A 6,868-nucleotide genomic window follows, 5' to 3' on the forward strand; every position below is an offset into this window, starting at 1 on the left:
TGTAATGGATTTGATTTTTACATATATTGATTTGAAAGGTGAACACACTAGTGAATAAGATTTGGGTGTGTTTAATTTATGGGTTGTTTTGGATTGTTTTCCATGCACATTTGAACATATTTCTTTTCGATGCCCTGTAAAATAGAGACTTCAACACATGACAAGTTGGTGGGAAAAAGAAAATTTGTGGTTTTATTCTTAACAATGACATTCATTGAAATACATGGAGTGTATTCTTCCTTCCTTTATAACTCTTCTGAATTGCCATAAACCCAGATATCCCTTTGCCTTTCATGGTTCATTCAGGATGGAGTTTTYTTTAAACACTTTGAGAACAGTGCTGTTTTCTGAATAGTAGTAGTAGTTCTGGTCAGTTTTCACAGCAATTACATGTTCCTGCATGCTTGTACTGTTGTTACCTAGTGCATAACATCCATGTAGATGAGCTACTAGACTTGCCCTCAGTGCAAAATAATGTTTTTACAATAGCCTGGTACTCTTGTAATAACTCCCTTGACCCTATGGAGTCAGACAAGGAAAGGATGCTTTCTCTTTGTTTTTATCCACTTGGTCTTTATCCTCTCAAAGCGTAAAGCGTAGGATGTATCACCTTATGCAGCACAACTAAGAAGCATGTGTGCTGTGTCACTGTACAGTTTTTGTAGCCGTATGTTTTTTYACATACTTGTCACAACTCATTTTGATTTGTCCTGGTTAGGATGTTTGAATTAGGATTAAATGAATGAGATGGGAAATTCACATATTCCAGAAAGTTGCTGAAGTTCATTCTAAACAATAAACCATCACCCCCACTAAAAATAACCCAAACCAAAAATAAACCAATCAAACAAAAGTAAATAAACAACAACAAAACCCCTCACAGCTTTTTTTTTTTTTTTTAATATTTGAGAGAAGGATTGATTTTGTTCATGAATCTATGGCTTACATAACATTAGCATAATATGTATGGGTAGAATTGGTTTCTGTAAGATTAGAGAAGTTAAAAGTTCATCTAATGACACAAGCTAGTAAAACAGTATTGAACCAGTTATTTGGTTATTGGCACTAAAAAATAAAATCTGTTCTCTTCTGCAATACATTAACTAAATTCATATGTAAAAAATGTATCCAGCATGCATCTACGATGGTATGCAAAAGTGTGTGAGTTGTTTTCAGGATGCTATTTCACAACCTGAAATATGATATGAAAAATTCTATAAGACAAACTTTGACTTTCTTTTTGTCTGTCCTTTTTCGTTGGAAGTTGGTATGAAAACCAAATGAATGAAACCCATAACTGGTACTCTCAGCTTAAAGGAAGGGTGGGAAAGTGGTAGGAAAGCTAAGAGGGGTGTTTTCCTGTATCCTACTAGATTCAACAATTTGTTACCTAGTAGCTTCAAGTCTCTGTGGAAATCTTCCCACTCCTTTATTTACTCATTTTCKCTTTTGTTAAATTACACTAATAAATAAATGAAAAGTTCTCACTTGTGGAAAGAAGCARAAGAAATCTCTTTTATTTTTATCCTGTTCAGACCAGTTCATGCTCCAATTCTGATGTTGCAAATAACGTGAGAATTCAGCTAATGTCCTCACTGTAGCACAGTCTCTGTAGTAAATCAAGGAATAGAATAGAATAGAATAGAATAGAATAGAATAGAATAGAATAGAATAGAATAGAATAGAATAGAATAGAATAGAATAGGAAAAGAATAGAATAGAATCCTGGGATTGCAGCATTAGGGTTGGAAGAGGCCTCTAGGATCATCAAGTCCAATCTTTGACCGAGCACCACATGTCAACTAGACTAAAGCACTGTGTTACATCCAGTCATTTTTTTTAACACTTCCAGGAATGATGATTCCACAACCCACCCTGAACAGTCTCTTCCAGAGCTTAAGTACTCTTTCAAAGAAAAAAGTCTTCATGATGTCCAACCTGAACCTTTTCCTGGCACAGCTTGTGGCTGTGTCCTCTTGTCCTGTTGCTCATTCCCWGGGAGAAGAGGCTGAMCCCACCTMACTACAATCTCTTTTCRKSTAGTTGTAGAAAATAATGGCTCCYCCGAGYCTCTTTTCGTCCCAGTTCTTTCAGCCTCTCCACTGTCTACACCCTTCACCAGGGTGTCCTTCTCTGGACACCCCCAACACTTCAGTGTCCTKACTGAGTGAGAGGCCCAAAACAGGACACAGGACTGGGGTCATCTCACGCTTCAAACCCAGTGAAATGCACCCATCAAAGCTATGGGCTGCCAATTCCAAAGCAAAACTAAACTAGATGTGTAAATTACCTTTAAGCTGGATCTGGAAAAATATCCATTTTATGTGATTTTTTGGGGGAAAAAAAAAAAAAGTGTTGTAAAGTTTGTGAAATCAGGCATTTATATTTCTTAGAAGTATTTCAAAATTTTTTCTTCRTTCACACTGTGACTCAGTTCTCCATCTGTAGAGTAGGATCAATTCCTTCCTGTGGTTTCATTTGTAATTTACATACTGCTATCAATGCTCCGTTAGTAAGGACTCMGATCATTTGCATAACTCAGTTTCGCAGTGGTGAGGGTGTTTGGAGAAAAAGCGTAATTTTTCTGCATATATGGCAGTTTTAAAAAATGTGTCAGATTTCTCTCTGCAGTAGAAATCTTAGAGTTGAAGAAACATTTATGGAAGTGAATGATGATTCAATCATTTAATACAACAGATTCTGAAGTGTCCATGCAAACTTATGTACAATTTTGAAGTGAATTCATGTTGGCTGTTCACAGAATCCTGATTGTAGTACACATGAATGGAGTTTTGGCTTCACTTTCGAAGCACAATGMATGCACAAAATCTTATTTTTTGTAGTTTCCAAAGCACTATTCCTAAAAATAGAGTACTAAAAAGGRAATCATATAAGTACAGATTTCACTTTATTCACAAAGATGTAGGCTAAAGTTAGACTTCAGTAATATTAATAGCTTAGTAGCAAAACATCTTAAAATAAAAACATGATTTTCTGTACCCACCCACACTTTTATCTAATATTTGGTGCTTAAAGTAGTAATGGTAATTTAATAATAAAAAAGGCTGTCAGGCATATTTTTATTTTATGCATCATATGTGACTTTTTGAAATGTTATGAGTCCTGATTTAAACCATTTGGAAGCCAAGAGAGACTTTAGTGGAGTTAACGGGGAAAAAAATACCAAAAAAAMCTCTAAACACTCTGTAGTGAGGATTTTAATGTTGTACTGAAGAAAGTGACAAGCATTAAGATTTCCCATGGTAGAGCTCTTGCTCACTTTGCCTTCATTTCTACCCTTGATACACTGCCCTACAACCAATATCACCAACCAGTTTGAATGCTAAAGGGAAAAATAATGTTGCAAAGTACTTTCTCATAGAAATTGACTGCTAAGCGATTATTTTAAAACCCAAGTTCATTTTAAAAGCAATACTGGCAATTATAAAATGGGGTATGGGGGAGGAGAGGGTTTATGTATAAGCTTTTGAGTGAAAAGCTATCTTTCCATTACTGTTAACATTTTGCTTTTTTTTTTTTTTTCCTTAGCTAGAAATCTTTCTTTCAATTCTGTATCAGAGTTTACAATATAAGAACTTGAGGCTTCCATGGTTCCTTTGAGAGATTGTGTGCATTTGTTTGATGTACTGCAGTTTTCAATATAAAACCTCAACTGGGCTTAAAAATGGGATTTTCACCTCTGAAAAGTACATTATTACAAAGTTGCCATACAATAAAAATGAACATTATAAAAACGGGCTTTCCGTGAGTTATAACTTCATACCCATCCTCTCTGAAATAGAAGACTTGTTTTGTAATTTCCTTCAGAGAGGATAAAATTTCCTTAAAAGGAAAAGAAGAAAAAAGCCAGACCTCACAAAAGGAAAGAATAATGGATYCTGCACAAGATCTAATCAGATAATACTAATGCACAGTTATTAATGAAGCTGTCAAGCTCTATTCACCGTGCTGAAGGGCTGAAGTATGCACTGTCCGTTTAACCTTCACCATTGATGTAGTGATTTGCAGTCTGTTAACTTGGTGTTCCATCACTGGGATTTCATGCTTTTGTTATAGCAGGAAATAATGCAGGCATGATCCGAAGGCCCTTTAAATAATGCTCTCTGGATAACAGACACCAGCCATAATTAGATAAGAAGAAACAAATAAAAGAAAATCTTTTCAGTTCAYTTTCTCAGTCTTTCATTAGTGTCTGTAGCACGTACTTTCTTCATTACATTAGCCAAGAAATGTTGAAATACTTATGCCAGGTCAAGAGCTTTTGCATGTTAATCATAGATATTTTGTTTGATTTTCACAGATTATATTCTGTTTCAAACCCTGACTGATACCTCTGTATTCACCACAGGATCTGAGGTCTTGTATTTTAGAGCAAGAGGTTGAGGATGGTTATAACTTTTTTAGACATTGCTACACCCCACAGAAGACAGGCTCTGCTAGAAAGAACTGATATAAAATGTTACTTCCACTGCGTAGAACAATAAAACTTGATATTGCAAAATCTTTTTGCCAATCCACACTTGCCCCCTTCTAATCATCATGCTGTTTACTGTCAATGTACATAGATTCGATTTTTTATTAATTCATTTTTCATTAASAGGGATGCATACAGATTTTGGGTACTGTCAGAAGCATTGGGTACCAGAAGATATCTGAGGGAATCCAAGGGCAGAATTCAAGTTGCTGAGAGGAGCAGTCTTTCCGTTATTGATACTCCCTTACTAGTGACTGGTGAAAAACAGGCATTCATAACTAGACCAGCTGATTTCTTTTCTGGAAGAGTTTTGATATAATCACACTAAGGACCATATGATGATTTTTCTAGGTGCACATGACYAAGTTAGAGAAAGCTGAACATGCGCTTAGTAAGCAAGGCTGTTTAGAATATGTATGTCCACCATTGTTAATTCTTCGTCCTTCTCTGTGAGGAAATACTTTTCCAATGAATGTGTGGCTTTGGTGAATTCCCTACTACTCTAGCATTCTCTCATGATATACAGTTGCATGAGACAGCACATTTTTATTATTTTAATTAAATAAAGTTCTAACTTAGTCTTTTTTAATCAATATAGAACCATGGGGGTGTCTTAAGATTAATTTAAATAATATTTATTTTTTGTTACACTAGTCYATTAAAATTAAAATTTGTATAATTTGTCCAATTGTATATAATGTGCTCTATGCTCTATGTCTATTATATCAGAAATTTGATCATCTTTTTTACATARAAGAACTGTGCTGTTGACATTAGTATATCGGAAGCTATCTCATAATGTATATCTGTGTRTTTGATTAGCTATCATTGTGATCTCAATCCCACATTTTCAACAGATATCGCTCATTAATGAGGATAAATTAGCTTTCCTTTCTCCACTGCATACATTTGTACATTCTGACTGAAAATATACTGTTGGCTAAAGGGTCAGTGRTGTTGTTTATTGAGGGGGAGTTTTGATTGTGTGTGTTTTTTTGGTTTTTTTTTTTGTTTAACAAATGTTAGCCTTTTGTATTAGACATTTTTCAGGTTATCACTTCCTTACTTAATATGTCATTGTTTTCACGTTACAATTTCTTAGTTAGTAGTTTGCTTTTATTGGATAACATGATTTGTGTACTTGTTTGTCTTCTCTTTACCTTTGCTGCTCATCTGGTCGTATAACTTGCCTAATGGTTATCACCATAGAATATGATTTCTGAAGCATTTTTCATCATTCCAACATCACCGTGCATTTGCATTATGGCTGTGAAGTTGTTTCATAACACATGTATTGTACTTTAATATAAAGGAAAATAAAAAAGCTTTATACATGCTTTAGTAAGAAATACTGACCAGTTGTATCCAGTACAGTGGCCAATATCCAGACAACATTTCTATTTCTGCAAATTTATTTTCTGAGAGCTGTGGATACTGCAGCTTTGATTCATTGCAAGCAATGAGTGCTTGCATAATGTGAGGATCACATGTATTCCCATTCGGAGAAGCCTTTTGCTGCCACACAGAGTTTGTAAAAGTTCAGTGCCTTTCTGAGTGTGCKGTGCTGCAGTTCATTTTTCATATTTAAATCTAGACTGCTTGCAGCTGTATTATAGCATCAGCATAATCTCTGACTTTAAGATGCTCATTTGGGATTTATCCTACTGTAACTAGATGGAGAACTTAGGCCCTTGTAGGTCAACAGATGTGTCTTTCACCTCTGCTGCTCCTCTGAGTGAATACTGGRATATTTTGCAGATGCTGGAGGATTAATTTGCAAGCGCATCTCATATTCCTGTGATGTATTCAGTAGCAGAACTGGAGAAAAAAAAAAATTTAATCTGTTTTATACACTTGGAATTAGAGTTTGAAGATATATGTGAGTAACCAGACTTAGAAGTTTGGGTATTTTACTGCTGTTTTTAATGATTAAACTTGGAATTACAAAGGAGTAGTTAGCTGGACGTTTGGTTCAAGCTGACAAAATAAAACTATAGGTACAGGATAAATGGGTCTAATAATAACTTGATCCTTTCTTTCAGTAATGGCCTGTGAGCTAAACTGATGTTTTCCTATAAAATAACTTTCTTTATGAAACTGTCTTCCAGATGTCTCATTTGTTGTGGGGTGGTAACTTTTGCAGTACTTATTTGAAAAGAAACTGTACTTCCCTCTGAAAAAAGAATAAAGTGGAAGATATAAAAAAGTGATGTGCATTTTGCTTAATAAGCAAGACGAACTAAAACAATTTCCAGGCTGCATCTCAGTACAAAATATTGTCATATAAGTAGTGTCATTTAAGCAATTGCCACATTTTTTACATAAATTTATAAGAGCTTGGAGAAAAATTGTTTAGTCAATCCAAATACTATG

General features: G+C 34.9%; 1 protein-coding gene across 1 annotated transcript in view; it reads left to right on the forward strand.

Moving 5' to 3' along the window:
- Positions 1–6,868, forward strand: part of CDH7 (cadherin 7) — a 71,436-nt gene that overhangs the window by 46,155 nt on the left and 18,413 nt on the right. The gene's annotated exons all lie outside the window — the stretch shown is intronic.

Source organism: Malurus melanocephalus, unplaced genomic scaffold, assembly GCF_030028575.1.
Source record: "Malurus melanocephalus ecotype Western Australia unplaced genomic scaffold, MMel_1.1 scaffold_223, whole genome shotgun sequence".
Taxonomy (NCBI): Eukaryota; Metazoa; Chordata; class Aves; order Passeriformes; family Maluridae; genus Malurus; species Malurus melanocephalus.